The sequence below is a fragment of the Rhinopithecus roxellana genome, chromosome 9 (genome assembly GCF_007565055.1).
Source record: "Rhinopithecus roxellana isolate Shanxi Qingling chromosome 9, ASM756505v1, whole genome shotgun sequence".
Taxonomy (NCBI): domain Eukaryota; kingdom Metazoa; phylum Chordata; class Mammalia; order Primates; family Cercopithecidae; genus Rhinopithecus; species Rhinopithecus roxellana.
Genome location: NC_044557.1, coordinates 125,251,844 through 125,271,383, shown reverse-complemented (window position 1 = coordinate 125,271,383; position 19,540 = coordinate 125,251,844).

The window sequence follows — 19,540 nt, the reverse complement described above, 5'->3', positions numbered from 1 at the left end:
GAGGGGCCCAGGAGTCTGCTTTGGTGTACCTTTGAATGATGACTAATTTAATAATGATATTTATTTAACACTTTTTATGTGTACTATTAGGCACTGTACGTAAAATCTCACTTAATCCTCAATATGGCCAAATGAAGTAGGCCCGACTATTTATACCTATTGACTGATTAAAAAAATGAGACATAAAAGGTTTAGATAGCTTGCCCAAGGGCACACAGGAACTGGCAGTAGGCTTCCTGCCTTCTGGGTCATCCTCCATGAAGTTGCTGAGAACCACCCAAGAAAGAGCAAGCCCTGGTGGCCAGCCAGGTTTGGGGCACGTGGTCTCCTAAGCTAGGGAACAGGGCTCCAGGGACTTCTTCTGCCTGCACTGGCTGCATGGTCTTTGCTCCCGTAGCCACCCTCTAGACTTCCAGATCCCCCAGCTGAGATGCATGCATTTTCTAAAATCAATATGGATCACTGCATCACCAAGAAAATAACCCAACAACTATTTTGTAAAGGATCCAAGGGTGAGAAAAGTTTTAATTATAATCACTTTCACTCTGAATGCTCAGCCCCACCAACCTGCCCCTATTGTTTGTCCTGATGTCCTCCATTTGTCTCACAACCATTTAACAGATGCCTCATGAGAAGCCATCCATGGGCTTGGGGCTGGGAATGGAGCAGTGAGCAAAAAGGAACAGGCATTGCTCTGTGGAGCATATACGGTATAGGGAAGACTAGCATCTATGAAATCACTACACAAATATATATAAGTTGCAACTACAATAAACATGAATGCAAATAAAAAATTCTACGCCCCACAACCAACTAAATGGACCCCCTCCTTTTAGCCAAGGGCATTCCAAATTTAACCTGAAACACTAGTTCAGGGCATGATGGGAAGTGGGGATCAGGCATGCCTCATTATGCCCTCCTCCCTTTGGAATTCAGGCACAGCTGGCCAGCATTAACATTAAAACAGATGCATTAAGACTGACAAAACTGACTCTTTGTAGTAATAAGATACCAACATGACAGATAGCAGGCCCTGAAAGAAATTGAAGCTTTTTGCCCTAAAATCTATATCTTTGATATGTTTTGAAATGGTCTCACAAAGCTCTCTCTTGTGAGGAAAATCTACATTCTGTAATTTTCTTCCCTTTCCAGATCTTTCTCTTATCCAGGAGAGAATTAACTGAGAGTCTGGCCTCTTTCTAAGTCTGTTGAGAAGCATTTACAATCTATTCTCTCTGAAACCTGCTGCCTGGAGACTTCATCTACATAATAAAAGCCTTGGTCTCCACAATCCCTCATCATAATCTAGACACTCCATTCTATTGATTCCAGGTCTTTAGATAACAATTTAATTCTTTCAACCAATTGCCAATTAGAAAATCTTTGAATCCACCTATGACCAACCAGTTTACATCTTATATGTATTGATTGATGTCTTCTGTCTCCCTAAAATGTATAAAACCAAGCTGTAGCCTGACCACCTTGGGCACATGTTCTCAGGATCTCCTAGGCCACATGTTCTCAGGATTTGCCATGGTCACCCATATTTGGCTCAGAATAAATCTCTTCAAATATTTTATTTTCTCTCCAAAGTCAACATGACTTTGTAGAGAGAAAGTGGAGATGAGAGGAGGAGTTGGTTTCTGGACAGTCTCCTGGAAATCTTCCTGTGAACATGGCATTGAAGCTGTAACCAAAACACAGACTCAGTTGTTCTTTGCTGGCAGAGTATAATTAATAAGAGTGAGGTCTGGTATAAAGAAAGTGACTTTTTATTACAGAGCTAGCTTAGGGGAAGAAGTACAGGCTTTCTGCCTTAAGCGTTCTGCTTCCCTTTTGGAACAGAAAGCAGGTGCTTTTAAAAGGAAAATTGACAGGTCGGGCACAGTGGCTCACGCCTGTAAATCCAGTACTTTGGGAGGTCGAGGCAGGTGGATCACCTGAGGTCAGGAGTTCGAGCCAGTCTGGCCAGCATGGCGAAACCCCGTCTTTACTGAAAACACAAGAAAATTAGCCTGGCGTGATGGTGCTTGCCCGTAATCCCAGCTACTTGGGGGTCTGAGGCAGGAGCATCGCTTGAACCTGGGAAGTGGAGGTTGCAGTGAGATGAGATCATGCCATTGCACTCCAGCCTGGGCAACAAAAGCAAAACTCTGTCTCAAAAAAAAAAAAAAAAAAGAAAAGAAAAGAAAAGTTGACATAAATTGCATGCAGTGGAGGAAGCAGGCAGGTAGGGATCTGTATAACTCACTTTGGTGCTTTATCTACTAGGTGGTCGAGTTGGCGCCTTCACGGGGAGAACTAAGTTGTAAAAGTTATTGAATATCTCCAGGTGGGAGAGTTTCATGTTGACCACACTTTGAGTTGTGGATAGACTGCTGTCTCTTGAGGCAATCTCCAGGTAGGAGAGAGTTTCGTGTTGGGGATACTTTGAGTTGTAGATGGATTGCTCTCTCTCAAGCTGAGAGAGAGTCCCACAATGGAGCTACTAAGCACCTAGTTAGCTGAACTTGCCCTTTGGACAGTAGCTGGTGAACGGGAGGTAAAAGGCTATAGTTGCACTTCTAAAGAGCTAAGTAGGAAGTAGGAAGCAGAGGAAAAGCAGGAAGGAGAAAAGAAGAAAAAAATAATAATAAACTCATTCTCTTGTTCTTAGAAAGATGGAAGTACTCAGTTTTAAAACCAAAATAGGAAGTGACAAGTAGGAGAACAATGAAGGAAAGAGCATTCCAGACAAAGGGCACAATGTGCTCAACACCCTTGTAGCAAGAGGGGACATGCTGGATCTCAGAGGCTGAAAGAGGATGTGATGGTTAATTTCATGTATCAACTTGACTGGGCTAAGTGATGCCTAGATAGCTGGGAACACATTATTTGTGGGTATCTCTGCAAGGCTGTTTCCAGAAGAGATGAGTATTTGAATATGAAGAATGAGTAAGAAACATCCTCCTTCTCCCATGTGGGTGGGCATTACCAAATCCACTGAGGACCCAGATAGAACAAAAAGGCTGAGGAAGGGTACATTCGTTCTCTCTCTTCTCAAGCTGGGACATCCATCTTCTCTTACCCTTGAACATTGGAGCTCCTGGTTCTTGGGCCTTTGGATTCGAGACTTCTACCAACAGCTCCCCCAATTGTGGTTTCTTATGACTGCTAAGTTGATGGATTAACCATAGGAGGGAAGGTTAAAGATCAGGCCCCATCCTGCCCGGGCTGTGAGTCTGTAAGAAGCCCCTGTTAGGGAAGCCTGTGTCACTCCCCAGGCCTGCTCCTTCTCTCGCCAGGATCTTTGTCCCCTGCAGATGAGATATCCGCCATCTTCTTCCTGCTCGCTAGAGTCGGCCTTCACTCTAAACTGGGTTGCCCCAAGTCCTTCAGAACCCAGGGAGAAGCAGCTGCCTCTTCCTTTAGAGTCGACGGAATGTGTTCCTGTCACTTTCAGGTCACTCCTGGTCCAAAATCCTAAAAAACCTCCCAGCTCACACCCTTGCCATCCCAGCTGACTCCTTTTCCTCCTGTCCCCACCCTTGACCTGGCTGCTTGGCTCTTGGCATGAGCCTGGCCTCTCCAAGGACCCAGAGTCAGCCGTCCCTTCCAACAGATCTTGTTACTGCCCTCAGGTAACACTTCCAAGGGTCCCATGAGATGTTCCATGCTCATGGCTATGTTCGTCCATTCTCTCACTGCTATAAAGAAACACCTGAGACTGGGTAATTTATAAAGAAAAGAGCTTTCATTGGCCCACGGCTCTGCAGGCTGTACAGGAAGCATAGTGGCTTCTGCTTCTGGGGAGGCCTTAGGAAACTTAGAATCATGGCAGAAGGCAAAGGGGAAGCAGGCACATCTTACATGCCTGGAGCAGGAGCAAGAAAGAGAGGTGGCACATACTTTTAAACAACGAGATCTCAAGAGAACTCTATCACAAGACAGCAGCAAGGTGATGCTGCTAAACCATTCATGAAGGTTCCACCCCTACAATCCAATCACCTCCCACCAGACCCCACCTTCAACACTGGGGATTACAATTTGACATGGGATTTGGGCAGCGACGCAGATCCAAACCCTGTCAATGCATGTTTGGGAAACTCTCCTGGTTGCGTCTCCATCTTGAAAGTCTCCATCTTCATATTGGAGATTCACTGTGTTAGCACTGTAAAGTTTCTGGAAGGTTCTGCACTATAAGCTACTGTTCCATCTGGTGAACCTGGCCTTCCCTAAACCTTGATGACCCTGGACTCCTATGTCCACATAACATTTGTGAACATGCCACGAATGATGCAGACAGACACGGACATTTCACACAGGCGTTCTGGTGTGATTGCTCCAGCCAAGCACTGATAATTTGGCTACTGGCACATGCACCAGCCCTTTTCTTCCTAGGTATCCCAAGTCCAGCTCCCTGCTTCTTCACCAAGCCCCTAGTCTTGTCTTTACACTGATACTTCATTATATTTCAAGCCCTGATCTAATAGCAAGGAGCTGGGGCTTTCTTTCTCTTTTCTTTTCTTTTTTTTTTTAAATTTGCTTCTGTCACTCAAGGAGCTGGGGCTTTTCTAGAGGCCCCAGAGTTTCAACCTGAACATGCAATCCCAAGTGAAAAGTTGAAACCTGATGTAAGCGAAGCTCGGTGATGATGAGTCACATTTTAGTGTTTGTGGACTGAATGAATGAGAGATTGAATGGACATGTGGATTAGCTGAATGAATGAGAAAGCTAATAAGCTAGGATCTAGGACATTGTTCTAATGTATTTTTATGTGTAGGTGAAAACCATCATATTCCCCCTCTTAGATGCATGTGTATGAATGTGCAAAAGACTCTCCCAGTCTGAGGGAGGAGTTGCTCTAGAAAGCTCTAGACAGAGCATGCAGTGGTGGCATATGGTAGCAGATGCTCTCTTTCTCCAGCCTTTCTCACTGTCCTGCTTATGGCCAGGAAAAAGCCTCATTGGGGCCTATGGTTGATCAGTGTGGCTTTTGCATGTCCTGACCATTTCTCTACCAACAGGGAGGCTGTGTTGCAGCTCATAGCAGCAGGTGCCAGAGTGGCTAGGGAGCAAGTTCCAAATCCTACACCCAGTGGCTTTCCCGTTCAGGCTGGCCAGACCTGCATTTTTGCAGGTGAGGAACCAAAATGGGGCAGGATGGCTAACTTGCCTGGGGCCATGCTGCAGGCAGAAGCCAAATGCACACTTCTGGCTCCTCCTACTGCCGAACTAGACAGGACGTCTCAAGCTCAGCTTCTCAGCAGTATTAGCGGGGAGGCTTTTACAAATACTGATGCCTAGGCCCACTCCAAGAGAGTTCCATGGAAACTGCTGTGCCGTGGTGCCCAGACAAACTTCTGTGGATCCACACAGGCTCCATCAAAGCACTGCCTATCTGGGTCTTGACAAAACAGTTTGTGATCCCCCAGAACGCAAGAGATGGGAGCCAAAGAGGAGCTGCTCTGGAGCCACCTCCCCCTCCCCTCCCTTCTCCTCAGGGTTAATGAAGTAAAGGTCTTCTCCCACACTCTAAGTGCTTAGAGTGCAGGTGCAGGATACAACACCACTCTGCTGCAGTCTAGAACCAGCTCCCTAGCGACAGGGTGTCCCACAGCTCCTATCCCAGCCATCCGGCTCACTGTCTTGTGGTGTCCTGGTCAGGGTTTCCAGTGTGTGGGATGAGGCCCAGGGGGAGATGGTACCTTTGGCTTAACTCTTTTCTCCATCTCTGTGCATAATAAAAGGCTCTAACAGTGGCTCACGTGTGAGGCCCTGTCCTAGTTCCATGGGTGTACTTGACAAGAATCTGACTCAACAGCAGGTAGGGATGAAGGCTGGAATGCTTCATTTTAGGTTTTGGTTTTTACTTTTTATTTGGAAGCAATTATGGGTTCACAGAAATTTGCAAAACAACAAACAGCAGGCTTGTATGTCTTTTCCTCAACTCCAATGGTAACGCCATGCAGAACTCCAGGATGGCGCCATGAGGATGACTTTGGTACCATCCACAGAACTTCTTCGTATTTCATTTTCTATTTTTTCTTTTTGAGACAGGGTCTCACTTTGCCACCCAGGCTGGAGTGCAGTGATGGGAACATGGCTCACTGCAGCTTCGACCTCACAGGCTCAAGAGATCCTCCTGTCTCAGTCCCCAAGGAGCTGGGACTACAGGCATGCACCATCGCACCTGGCCTAACTTCTTTATGTGTCACTGGTTTACATGCCTGTGGTGTGGGTGTGTGTAGTTCTGTGCAATTTCCTCATGTGTGCAGATTTGTGTGACCATCACAAGTGACAACAGCCAGAACTGCTTCATGACCACAGGGCATTGACATCCCTCAAGTTACCCCTCAGGCTCCATCCCCGTTCCTAACCCTGAACAGCCTCTCATGTTCTCCGTCTCTGATATTGATATTTCAAGCATGTTATTTAGATGGAATCACACATTCTCAAAGAACGTTTCTGAGACTGGCTTCTTTCACTCAGCATGATTCCCTTGAGATCCTCCCAAGTTGTCATGTGCAACAAGAGTCCATCGTCTTTGCTGCTGAGCAGACCTCCCTGGCACGGACGGAGCACGGCCGGAGTGGTTTGTTTCACCACTCACCCCTGAAGGAACATCCAGATTGTTTCCAGTTTGGGGCTATCCCCAAGAAAGCTGCCATGAACATTCAGGTGCAGGTTTTCATGTGGACATAACTTTTCATTTATCTAGAATAAATGTCCAAGAGTGCAAATGCTGGGTTCTGTGATAATTGCATTTCAGTTTTATAAGATACAGCCTAACTCTTTTCTACAATAAATGCCTTTGTTGATGTTGTTGCTTTTTGGTTTTGGGGGGTATGTTTTGAAACAATATCTCACTCTGTCTCTCAGGCTGAAGTGTAGTTGTGCAGTCATAGCTCACTGCAGCCTCGAATTCCTGGACTCAAGCAATCCTCCCCGCTCAGCTTCCCAAGTAGCTGGGACTACGGGTCCATCACTGTGCCCTGCTAATTTCTCTCTCTCTCTCTCTCTCTCTCTCTCTCTCTCTCTCTCTCTGTCTCTCTGTAGAGATGGGTTTTGTTGTAGTTGTTGTTGTTTTAACTCTCCTATGACTCTCTTGTGCAGTCAGGGCTGAGCATTGCTGCTCTGGAAGCCAAACTGAGGCATCCCAGATGTGGCAGAAATGTCAGCTCATGAAGCTGAGGTCTTCATTTCATCCACACATAACACAAGGCGCTCCGTTGTTTTCAGGGATTGTTCCTGGGAAATCTTTCTGAATCATCTCCCAGCTACTGAAATGGGCTGTTTCCTCTGCCTTCTTGATGTACTTATGTGTGGGCCACTCGGGTGCGAGCTCAAGAGAATGTGAGTGTCCACACTGACATCTACACAGGTCTCAGGGGTAGCAAACTGGTCTAAAATGCAGCTGACTGGGGGGTCTGGCCGAGCTCTGTGACTGGGGGCAATTGTTCCTCTGACGGCTGGCACTCTGTCTTGGAGGCTGAGGTTTTTTTCTCCAGAACAGAGCCCTTTTGCAATAGCCCAGTGTTCCTGTGCCCTGAGCCTCATGCTGGAGCTTGCAAAGAATCGAAGTCAAGGCAGTTTCTTTCCCAAGAGGTGTGACTTCTCTGGGCACCGTTGGGTGTTCTGGGATGAGTGTTCCATGTCTTTTCCAGCCATGAGGAGCAAATAGCATTTGCAGCTGGTGAAACTGCCTTTGCAAAATTGTAACTGAGGAAGTTATGACAGTGAAAGAAATCAGACCTAACCGACTCCATCTTGCCTCTAACCTTTAAGCTGTCCTTGTTCATTTCTGGGCAGAGGCCAAACTAACTTTGAGAAGGAATTCAGTTCACAGTTTGACTGTGAAACAGAATTGATAACAGCCCTTTCCAAAAAGACCCCCTTCTTGTCTAGGGACCAGTCTGCCTTTGCAGGACTAACAAATTAGCTACAAGATTAGAAATTGCAGTTTAGAGGTCATGCATCCTCTGACTCCAAGAGTCTGAACCTCCCCACATTGCTCCTGGGGATAACATCACTATTGTGAAACCTAAGATCAGTGCTGGAGAGATTTGGCAGACCCCGCACTCCATCAAGACCGGTAATCTGGCTCAACCAGTCCTGCCATCCCACTCAGGAACATAAGACAGCAAGAAACATTCACTTTGACCCCCTGTGATTCCAATCAGCACTCCCCTCTTCTGAGCCCCATCCACCAAATTATCCTTAAAAACGCTAATCCCCTAATGCTTGGGGAGACTGATTTAAGTTGAGGACTAAGCTCTTATTTTTTTTATCTTAGCCAAATTCCTACCTAAGGGGTCTAGGGAGCCACGTCCTACAAACCATAAATTCTCATCAGATGGGGTTTATTTGACCCTATATATTGCGACTTACTTTTCAGTCTGACTCTGGCATAACATTATGAGACAAGGAAAATACATTTAACCCCAAAATATATTTTCTTTCATACCTTGAAAGTGCCCTGCAAAGGCTTTTGTGGGAAAAATCCACCTTCTATAGAGAATCCCCTTCCCCCTTTGTCTTCCTTCCTTTCTTTCCAGATCCAGTAGATAACTGACCAAGAGCCAGGCACCCTTTTAGGTCTAATAAGAAACATTTTACAACCTGCTCTCTCTCTGAAGTCTGCTACCTGAAAGATTCCTCTGCACAATAAAACGTGGTCTCCACAATCATTTCCCTTAACCTAAACATTCCTTTTCATTGGTCTCAGGTCTTCAGATAACCAATCGTCAACCAGAAACTGTTGAAATTTATCGATAGCCTCGAAGCCCCCAGCTTTGAGTTGTCCCGCCCTTCTGAACCAAACCAATGTATTTCTTAAACATATTGGATTGATGTCTCGTGCCTCCCTAAAATATATAAAACCAAGCTGTGCCTCAACCACCTTGGGCACATGTTCTCAGGACCTCCTGAGGGCTGTGTCACTGGCCATGGTCACTCATATTTGGCTCAGAATAACTCTCTTCAAATATCTTACAGAGTTTGACTCTTTTCGTTGACAAAGTAGTAATAAAACTCGGATCCCCCACACAGCCGGCTCTGCGTGAATTACTCTTTCTACCTTGCAATTCTGTCTTGATAAATTGGCTCTGTCCAGGCAGTGGGCAAGGTGAACCCATGGGGCAGCCACACTGGGAGCGTAGCAGGACTTCCTTGGACACATTTCCTGGAATGCAGCCTGAAAGCAAGGATCGGAGTCCCCGAGCCTGAGCTGCTTCCAGATTCCCCTCCAGGGACAGCTCTAGGCCACACCTCCAGTGGCCCCTCGGATGACCATGGCGCACCTGTCACCCGCGCTGCACTTGCCTAGGGTCTCCATGAGCTGACCCACGCTGCACTTGCCTAGGGTCGCCATGAGCTGACCCACGCTGCACTTGCCTGGGGTCGCCATGAGCTGACCCACGCTGCACTTGCTTAGGGTCGCCATGAGCTGACCCACGCTGCACTTGCCTAGGGTCGCCATGAGCTGCCCAGATGAGAGCACACACCTCGGAGGCCAGGTCTGTCCAGCAGTGAAACATCTGACGCTGACTCCCAGCATCTGACTCTCCTCACCTCACGAAGCCCCCAAAACATTTCCTCCCAGAGGAGATGCGGGATTTCCCACCAACCCCATCGCCACCCCTCTGCCTGGGCCACCACCTCCACACTCCCGAGCCCCAACCTGGGGTGGGGCGGGGGGCGAGCAAAAGGCCAAACAAAAACAAAACAAAACAAGGGAAACAAAAGCAAACAAAAGAATTCCCCTGGCCTCCCTCTAAGCACAAAAGAGCAAGCTTGTGGGAAGAGGGAAGCCAAGCCAGGGGGGGCTGGGGGTCCCCCATTGTTCTCTTCGGCAGCCTGGTGATGACAATCCCAGCCCCGCGGGTTGCAGCCCACTCCCTGGCAGCCAGCACCCCTCCTCTTTTCCCACCTCGGGCCTCTGAGAAAGACGCCCCAGGCAGATGTTCATAGGCCCAGGAGTGGTTCCCACAGAAGGAGGAAGTGAGAGCTCACAAAAGACCTGGCTTTTCCTTGAGGAAGCAGCAGTGGCTTTTCAGTGTCAGACTCCCGCAAGGACGGGGGACAGGGAGGCCTGGGCCCAGGGGACTGGCCCGGAGAGGAGCTGCCTCTCCGGAGGAAGGGAGGGCATTGTGCGCCCCTGTTTACAGTGCTCATGGGGGCCCTGACCTTGCTACTTGTCAGCACACTGGCCCCTCACCCCCACTGAACTTTGCACACCGTGGAGCAGCCCATTCAGAATTTTGCTTGCGGTGGCTGGGTTTTGGCTCGTGGCCCTTCCCCCACTGGCTCCCTTTCAGCATTGTGGCCTGGACAAGAAAGTCAGATCTCTTTCCCTTTGCCCTGGAGCCAGCTTCCTACCCTGGCCTTGTGGGATCAAGGTCCTGTTAAGCCTTCAAAAGGGCTGAAGGCTCTGAGGAGCACTTGCCTCTGTCCTCATGGCAGCTGCATCTTCACTTTGCACAAGTCGTTTGCCCGGTTGGTATGTGGTGTCCTGGATGTCCCTGAGCGGCTCCTGACATTTAGGTTTCTACTCCGTAGTGTGTGTGTGCATGTGTGTGCATGCATATGTGTGTGCCATGTATGTGTGTGTGTGTCATGCATGTATGTGCATGCATGTGTGTGTATGTGTGTGCAGGTGTATGTGTTTGCATGTGTGTGTGCACTCTCATGCACTACAAGTGGCTGAGTGCCCTGGATGAGGTGAGGAAAGGCCCTTGGGCCCAGGAGCAATAAGGAGTCTGCAGTTCAGGCTGCAGTGTTCTTTGTGAATGGGGCCAGCACAGCAAGCACTGACTGCACCCTGGAGAGATGGAGGCATGTGCTTCTCCCCTACAGCCCGTTCCTTCTTCAGAGGTTTCCTTTGGTTCATTGCTGGTCTGTTTGCTTTTCTTCAGGAAGTCCCTCACTTTAAAGAGACAGAGGTGATCGGGATTTGAGAGAAGAAGAATCTTCTGACTGTGAGAGACACAGATCATCCTAGGAAGCCACACACCACACAAAGACATGCCCAGGGGGTTCTCACAGTGGCACTATGGCAGAGTGGGTAGTACTGCCCAGTTTGGCAGCATGGGTGGGGGATCAGGGCAGGGATCCTGGCTCAGCCTCTTTGTAGTTGCATGACTTAGGGCAAGGTTAACCTCCCGAACCCCAACGTCCTTAGATGTAAAACGGGGATGTTAGAATCTATCAAGAGACTTTCACAGTGTTGATGAGACAAAGTGAGTAAACTGTGAAGCACAGATGGAAATAGATGTGGCAGCCCCTCCTTGCTTCCTTGACCTTCCAAGAGGGCAGGTGGACAGCCCAGGACCGCAGAGAGCAGAGCTGGTCTGCAGTGGCCTCTTTTCTCAGCTGTCCCACCCCAAGGCTGGCTCTAATCTGACCCATTGAGGTCTGGGACTAGGAGTAATTAGGGTTATCAGTGTATTTTCTTTTCCATTTTTCACTCCCAGTGGCTGCCAAACTAGCAAAACCCCAGATAAGAGCTAAGAAGGCAGTCAAGGGAAACCTGGACCTTTCTCAGAAGCCACGGTGGGCCAAGGGTCCCACAACCTCACAAAGCCTCACATTCCAGGGGCCTGCTCACCCTGCATCTCTGACCCCATCCCGTCTGCTCCTCATTCGCTCAGTCCTGCAGCCACTGTTTGAGGAGTCTCTGCACAGAGAACAGGTCCTACCCCAGCCCTTTCCTCACAGGCTTGACAATCCATGGGGCCCCTCCCCTGGCTACAAGCAGCTAAGTAAGGAAGAAGAAAAAGAGACAAAGAGAAATGCCAGCTTTGCTGGGAGCAGTGGCTCATGCCTATAATCCCAGAACTCTGGGAGGCCAAGGCAGGTGGATTACTTGAGGCCAGGAGTTTGAGACCAGCCTGACCAACATGTCAAAACCCTGTCTCTACTAAAAATTAGCTGGGCATGGTGGCGGGTGCCTGTAATCCCAGTTACTTGTGAGGCTGAGACAGGAGACTCACTTGAACCCGGAAGGTGAGACTGTAGTGAGCTGAGATCATGACATTGCACTCCAGCCTGGGAGAAAGAGCAAGATCCCCCCCCCCCAAAAAAAGCCAGCTTCCTGCAAGCTACTTGCACTGGGGAAGGGACTGGTGCGCCCAGCAGCCCTGGGGCTCTCCCCATCATTCCCAAAGCACTCTTCCATCGTGGACTCGGAATCCAAAGGCAACTGAGTCAGCATCCAGACCCCACTGCCCCCAAGGCCAGGACCCTCTCCCTGCCAGGAAAAGAAAGGAGAGAACTCATCAACTGTAGGATTATCAAGACCCAGAAGAGAAAGGAGTGGTTTTTCCCTGGAAACTCCATTTCCCATGTTTGGGCAGGGGCAGGACCAAGCCACTGGCTGTGGTCAAACATGAGACACACACTTCCGTGCCCTACACACTTCCGTGCCCTCTTTTCAGCACAGACTCCTCCTTGGGCCTCCTTGTCTGTTCTTATACAGTTCAGTTTAATTAAGAACCGCGTTAGTCACCCTTGACAGCAGGTCAAATTCCTCCTCCGCCCCATCCCCTCGGTGATGTCTGGTCACCCTGGCCTGCCTTCGGCAAGAATCTGGTAGGTCAGTTTTGCCAGAATCCTTCCCTTTGATATATCCCTTTAGTGATTTTCCACCTGCTGACCCGCTAACCTGCTCTTTGGTGATAAGTCCCCACTTATTCTTATGTTCCAAGTTGGGCCAGTTTCTCTCCTCTATTGTGAGGGTCTTGAAACCTGCCCAGATAGTCCTGAGTAAAGCCTTCCTTACCCTTTAAACACGCATCAAAATAATGTTTCCTTTAACAGGTAATATTAGGAGCAAACACAAAGACAAACAAATGCGTATCTGCTCTGGATGGGTGCTCTGCTGAATACGGCGCTTACCTATGAGTTGCATGAGCTGTGGAACTGACTCGGTGACTCGAGGAGCCATTATGGGGCCTTATACTAACACTGAGTTGTGGCAGGTGGAAAACCCAGTTGTGTGGGAGCTCCCTTTCGGGGAGGAGAGTCTGAGCAGCTCCAGGCAGCAGCCCTGGAGGGGAACCCTAGCAGAGTGCCAGCTACTGCTCTGTTGGTGGTTACCAAGGCTGGATGCCTCTTTATTGAGGGTCTGACTTGAAAATGGAGCCTCTGCTGAAAGCCACCCTCACCCCTGGAGACAGTCTCCCAGTATCATGGGATGCCGGCCAGTGTCTGTGTTGGAAGCTGTGATTCCTGGAGCTGTGGCTGACTCTTGCATGCAGATGAACAACCAGGTTTGTGTCCATGTCTTGCCGTGTGTGTGTGTGTGTGTGTGTGTGTGTGTGTGTGTGTGTGTGTGTTGAGACAGGGTCTTGCTCTTTTGCTCAGACTGGAGTACAGGGGGGCGATCATAGCTCACTTGCAGTCTCAAACTCCTGGGTTCAAGCAATCCTCCCACCTCAGCCTCCTGAGTAGCTGGGTCTACAGGTGCACACCACCATGCCCACCTAATTTTTTTAATTTTATTTTTTGTAGAGACAGGTTCTCCCATTCTCTCCATGTTTCCCAGGCTGGTCTCAAAACTCCTGGGCACAAGCGATCTACCTGCCTCAGTCTCCCAAAGTTCTGCGATTTCAGACAAGAGCCACTGTGCCCAGCTTCTCGTGCTCTCTGAGTGGAGCTCCTCTCCATGGGCCACATCCCAGCAGAAGATTTCACTCTTCAGTGCACACTCCATGTAATCATTAGCATTTAGGAACTGAAAGAGACGCTAGAGATCTTGCTCACTCCCTCATTTGACAGAGACTGAACCATTGGGTTAAATCCCTCACTCAATGCCAAGCAGAGACTATGTGGGCGCAGCCAGGATTGGAATCGGGGTGGTGCTGTGGGGAGCTCCCCTCCCAATCAGCGGGATCCCACAGGGTGCCTGAAAGGGACTTCGCTTATTTTTCACCCTCAAAGTTGGGACAAAACTACCCATAAAGTTTTCTTTGTGGGAGGAGGAAAAAATAAGAATTGCAACTCAGCAGGGAATACGATTTTAAAAATAAGTTTTGGGGCTGATATGTTTAATGCCCGCCCCATGGGGCTCCTGGGCCCATAACTCAGGAGCACAATGGCCTTTCTTGTTATGAATGAGTGTGAGGTGCCAGCAGAGGAAATAGGAAGCCCCCAATATAGTCTGAATGGACCTGTGAACAGGGATAATAAAAGTTGTCCTGGATTTCCGTCCCCACCAGGTGTTTCCGCCGGGACTTCCATCCATTCAGGCTCGGGATGGCCGCTGGGGCCAAATCATCCCCCGCCCAGCCCCGGCCCCTTGCCCCGTGCCCCTGACCTCACCGTGTCCACCAGAGGCTCCTCGGGCCTGGGCTCCCGGGACTCTGTGATGAGCATGGCTTGATCCCTATGGCACCAGCTCTGTGGGATCTCTTCCGAAGGAGATGGTGAGGGATGGGGGAGAGAAGGTGGTCACCGGATGACAGCCAGGTCTGCCGCCCCTCATTCTCCATAGGAGACACTCAGGAGAGGGGATCCAGGTGCACATGGAGACAGGTGGCCACAGGTGATGGGAGGCAGAGACACTGGAGTCAGGAGGGCCTTGGCAAAGCAGGGAGGACTGGGTTAGAAGCTGAGGAGCATCCATCCCCCTGCAGGAGCTGAGGCACAGCCACTCCAGGGGAACATCGCAGCAGTCAGAGACAGGAGACTGGAGGCTGCCGCCTCCGGCTCGCCCTGGGACCTTGAGCTCATCACTTTCCTCACCAAAGCTGGCCCTTAGTTCCCAAACAAGGGGGTGGGGATGGCCTGCTCACCCAGTGCTACCTGAAATGATCCCAAACCAGATTACACACAGGACACAATCTGTGGAATCGCACACATATCTGTGGAATCGCACACAGGGAAAGGGAGGCTTTGCGCACGTGAACCAGGCAGGACACACAGATGAGCAAAGTCGACCTGGCACAGACCTTAGGGAGGAATGGGGGCCATGGGGCACGGGTCCACCACCCTCCTACAGATGTCCACGGTCTGTGTATTGCAATACCACGCAGGCCCCAGAATATACACCTGCCTGCCACCAGGTGAGGGGCCCACTTAGACGGCCTTCCTGTCACTGGATGATGAGGAGGCTGCTGGGGTGTGAAGTCTACGCTGTGCTTTCACTGTTTCGGGGGAGCGGATTTGTAGACACGCTGCCCTGTCACTCTGGAAGAGGGGGTTCATTCTCTGGAGGTGAAATATCTCATGAATGACTTGGCTCTTTAAACAGCAGATGGTTTGCAACACACACTGGCTGAATGGACAAGAGATCTTAGACTAGCCAGAGCTCTGACCTGCTCGGGGAACCAGTCACTTATCCCCCATCCCAGGTAAGAAGGTTTACCTCCAGAGAACCTGTCTTGACAGCTCCACCCGGGGTACCCTGCTTTATGTATATGGATAGCTCACCCCAGTCACTAGGAACATTTTATAGGCACACCTCGTTTTATCATACTGCACTTTATGTACTTCATAGCTATTTCATATTTTTTACAAATTGAAGGTTTGGGGCAACCATACATCGAACAAGTCTATCAGTGCCATTTTTCCAACAGTGTGTGCTTACTTCATTAGCATTTTTAGCGATAAAGTATTTTGAAATTAAGGTATGTGCATGGCTTTTTTTTGGCACAATACTATTGCACACTTAACAGACTACAGTGGAACATAGCTTTTTTTTTTTTTTGAGACAGAGTTTTGCTTTTGTGGCCCAGGCTGGAGTGCAATGGTGCGATCTCAGCTCACTGCAACCTCCGCCTCCTGGGTTCAAGCGATTCTCCAGCCTCAGCCTCCCGAGTAACTGGGATTACAGGCATGCCACCAACATGCCCAGCTAATTTTTGTACTTTTAGTAAAGACCAGGTTTCACCATGTTGGCAAGGCTGCTCTCGAACTCCTGACCTCAGGTGATCCACCCACCTCAGCCCCGCAAATTGCTGGGATTACAGGCGTGAGCCACCACGCCTGGCTGGAAATATAACTTTTATGTGTGCTGGGAAACAAACCAAAAAACGTAGTGTGATTAGCTTTAGCTTGGTAGGTCTCTTTATTGCCATGGTCTGGAATGGAGCCCGCAATGTTTCTGAGGCGTGCCTCTGCCTGGAACGGAGCCTGGAACAGAGGCTGCAGTGTCTGGGAGGCGTGCCTCTACCTGGGATCAGTCTGCTGTTCCAGCTGTTGCAGTATTGCTGGGGCTGGTGGTAGAACCTCCAACCGTGAACCCTAAATATAACCACCTCCATGCCCAGCCTCTCTGGGTTCCACCTTGAGAAGAGGTTGGTGAGTCAAGAAATCAGTATTTACAGAAACTACTGGGAGCAGAGCAGTCCTCTCACTGAAACTGTTCCCAGGCCAGGTGTAGTAACTCATGCCTGTAGGCCAAGGTGGGTGGGTCACTTGAGGCCAGGAGTTCAAGACCAGCCTGGCCAACAGGACAAAACTCTGTCTCTACAAAAAACACAAAAATTAGCTGGGCATGGCGGCACATGCCTTTAATTCCAGCTACTAAGGAGGCTGAGGCAGGAGAATTGCTTGAACCTGCGAGGCGGAGGTTGCAGTGAGCCGAGATCACACCACTGCACTCCAGCCTGGGTGACAGAGTGAGGCTGTCTCAAAAAAAGAAGAAGTTGTTGGGAATACAAGTTCCAACTCTGGGCAGTTCAAGTAACTGATCGGTATCCTCACTGGTCCCCTGAGGACTTTGGTAATCACTAATTAGAGTTATGCATAACGACATCCAAGATAATGCACATCTTCAGCTTCCCCTGGCCATGATCAGGAGGAGGAGACACAGACCAACAGTTCGAGTTGAAGCAGAGCTATGGACTTTTCATAGCAGACATTTTATTTTTGTTCTAGCAACTAACTGATGTAAGAAGAATATAGATTATTATACAGATAAGAACACGGGGGCTCATCGAAGTCAGAAGTCTCATAACTAATGAGTGGAAGAGACAATCTTTTGTCTTTCCAGCTAAGAGTCAGGTCTGCAGAGTGCTGCCTAGCACAGTGGCACCGCCCAGAAGATGCCAGGCCACCTGAATATTGGCCACACCGGGGGAGTCTGTCGGGCTCTGAAACACCATTGGAACTGGACGACTTCAGTTTCTCTTACAACAAGTATGGGAAATTGGCTGTGCCTCTGGGAAGCCAAGTGACCCAGGGCCTCTGCTAGACTCCGCAGGATGCCAGGCCGTCTCTCCTCCATCCTTCAGTCTGTAGATGTGTCAGGCTCAGGGCTGCCGGGCGTAAGGCAGAGGAGAAGTGTGGTAGAAAAAAAAGCCACCAAGCTAGATGCCAAAAATCTGTGTCGAATCACGGGACAGCCACAGGACAGCCACTTTCTACCCTCGTGATCTTAACTGAGCGGCCCTCGGTCTCACCCGTAAAGTGGAGGAAATTCAATTACATTTTCTGTTGTGTTTCCACCCAGTTTCATTATGAGCGATTCTAAAACGGCCCCAAGGCCCTTTGCGGGCCACTTGCACCTTCCAGAAGTCCACCCAGCGGAGGCCACTACAATACCATCTTCTTACCTGGAAGAAGAGAGAACTGAGAGCAGGAGGCAGGTGCCATCCCTGAAAGAAGGTTCTCCTCATCTGCTCCAGCTGCCCAAATCCCAGCCATCCTCCAGGTCAAGACCCTGCTCTGAAACAGCAGATCCCAGAGCCACAACCCAGCCTTCCGCGACCCGGCACCCCACTGGACCCAGTGCACCTCTACCCCCAGGACAGCACCTCCCCTCCCATTCCACTGCCAAACCACATCCCTCACACTTTTGCAATTTCCAAGTTGAGGTCTAAGTCTTACTTTCCAGAATGCCCCAAAGGTGCAAACCAGGACAGCCCCACCCCCCATCCCTCCCAGGCTCCCCGTGGCCTAGAATTCACCGAACTTTGGGTATGGCTGTGTTGTCTGTGGATGACTTTCTAACCCTCGTATTTTGGGGAAGGGTGTGGAATGGGAGGTGGGGAGAACTGGCTGCCTGGCGTTGCCTTGTGTTGATGCAGGTGTTGTGGTTTTGCACTGGTTTCTGGACTTTGCTTGCGGTTGCTGCCAGGGCTGTGAGGTAAGTGAGCCAGCCACAAAACAACTGTCCCCAGAGCTGAAAATTCTATCCCAGCAGCAAAGGAATCCCTTTGGAAGGAGGACTGGAATATGACCACCAGCAAGGCTACTGCTTTCATGCCTTCCGGGCAGGGAAAGGGGGAGGCAGGTGGAAGAAACATAGGATGGAGATTTTTATGCCCAGGGCAAATCACCCATGATTCAGGCACAGGTGAGAAAGCTCAGTCCTGACTCTGGCTTGGTGGGAGTGGGGGTGAGGCTCAGATTCAGCAGGGACAGGCTGATGCCATCCCCTCCCTCCGTCTCTCTTTCCCACCCCCCCTACCAAATCTGTTCCTCTTCTCCATATCGGTTATCAGGTTATCACTATCTGCAAGCATCTTGTTTGTTACTTGCTCACCATTTCCCTTTCTGCTTCTTGCCGGGAAGAAAGTAATATCGTTTGAATGTATGTCCCTGCCCAAATCTCAGGTTGAAATGTAGTCTCCAATGCTGGAGGTGGGGCCTGGTGGGAGGTGTTTGGATCATGAGGTAGATCCCCCGTGAATGGCTTAGGCCATCCCCTTGGTGATAAGTCAGCTCTGGCTCTGAGTTCACATGAGATCTGGTCATTTAAAAGTGTATGGCACCCCCACCCCCTTTCTCTTTCTCTTGCTCCTGTCCTTACCATGTGACATACTCACTCCCCTTTTGCCTTCCACCATGACTGGAAGCTTCCTGAAGCTGCCCCAGAAGCAGATGCCCCTGTGCTTCCTGTACAGCCTGCAGAACCTTGAGCCAATTAAACCTCTTATAAATTATCCAGCCTCCCCAACTTCTTTAGAGCAATGCAAGAACGGCCTAATACACCAAATTAGAGTTAAAGGAAAATGAGGCTAAGAGAGGTTAAGTTATTTGCCATGACACACAGCTAGTAACAGAAGCAAGACCTCTTCCCAGGTCTTGGGACCCCCTAGTTAATTGTGTCCTGCATCATATGTGATGTGCCTCATTGTCCCTTGAAAGCAACAACAAGCTCCTCACCTCCTATCCTTCACTCAGTGAAGCAATGGGAGTGCCCGCAGGCCATTGCAGGCTTCCATGGTGAGCCTTCCCTCCATCCTGTCAATGGCAGCAGAGTGGACCCAGGGAACAAAGTCTCCCGGTCTGGACTTTCACCCCAGCCACAGGCAAGGGCCAGTGGCTGAAGATTTTTGAACCCCAATTTTGCCAACCGTACTACAGAAATAACACCTCACATGGTTATGAGAACAGGCAGAAGTGCGGGGAAAATGCCGAGCTCCGGCAGGCTTTCTAAGCACCACGTCTTCCTCTGAATGTGGAAATAATGAGACCTCACGTGAGACGTGGGGACGAGGATTAGATGGGGCGATGCGCTTAGAGTCAGCAGAGGACTCCAAGCTGGTTAGCACTTGGCAAGTGGCAGCTGATGTTATCAGTTAATACCGAGGTCTTTCCTGGGAGGACTGCC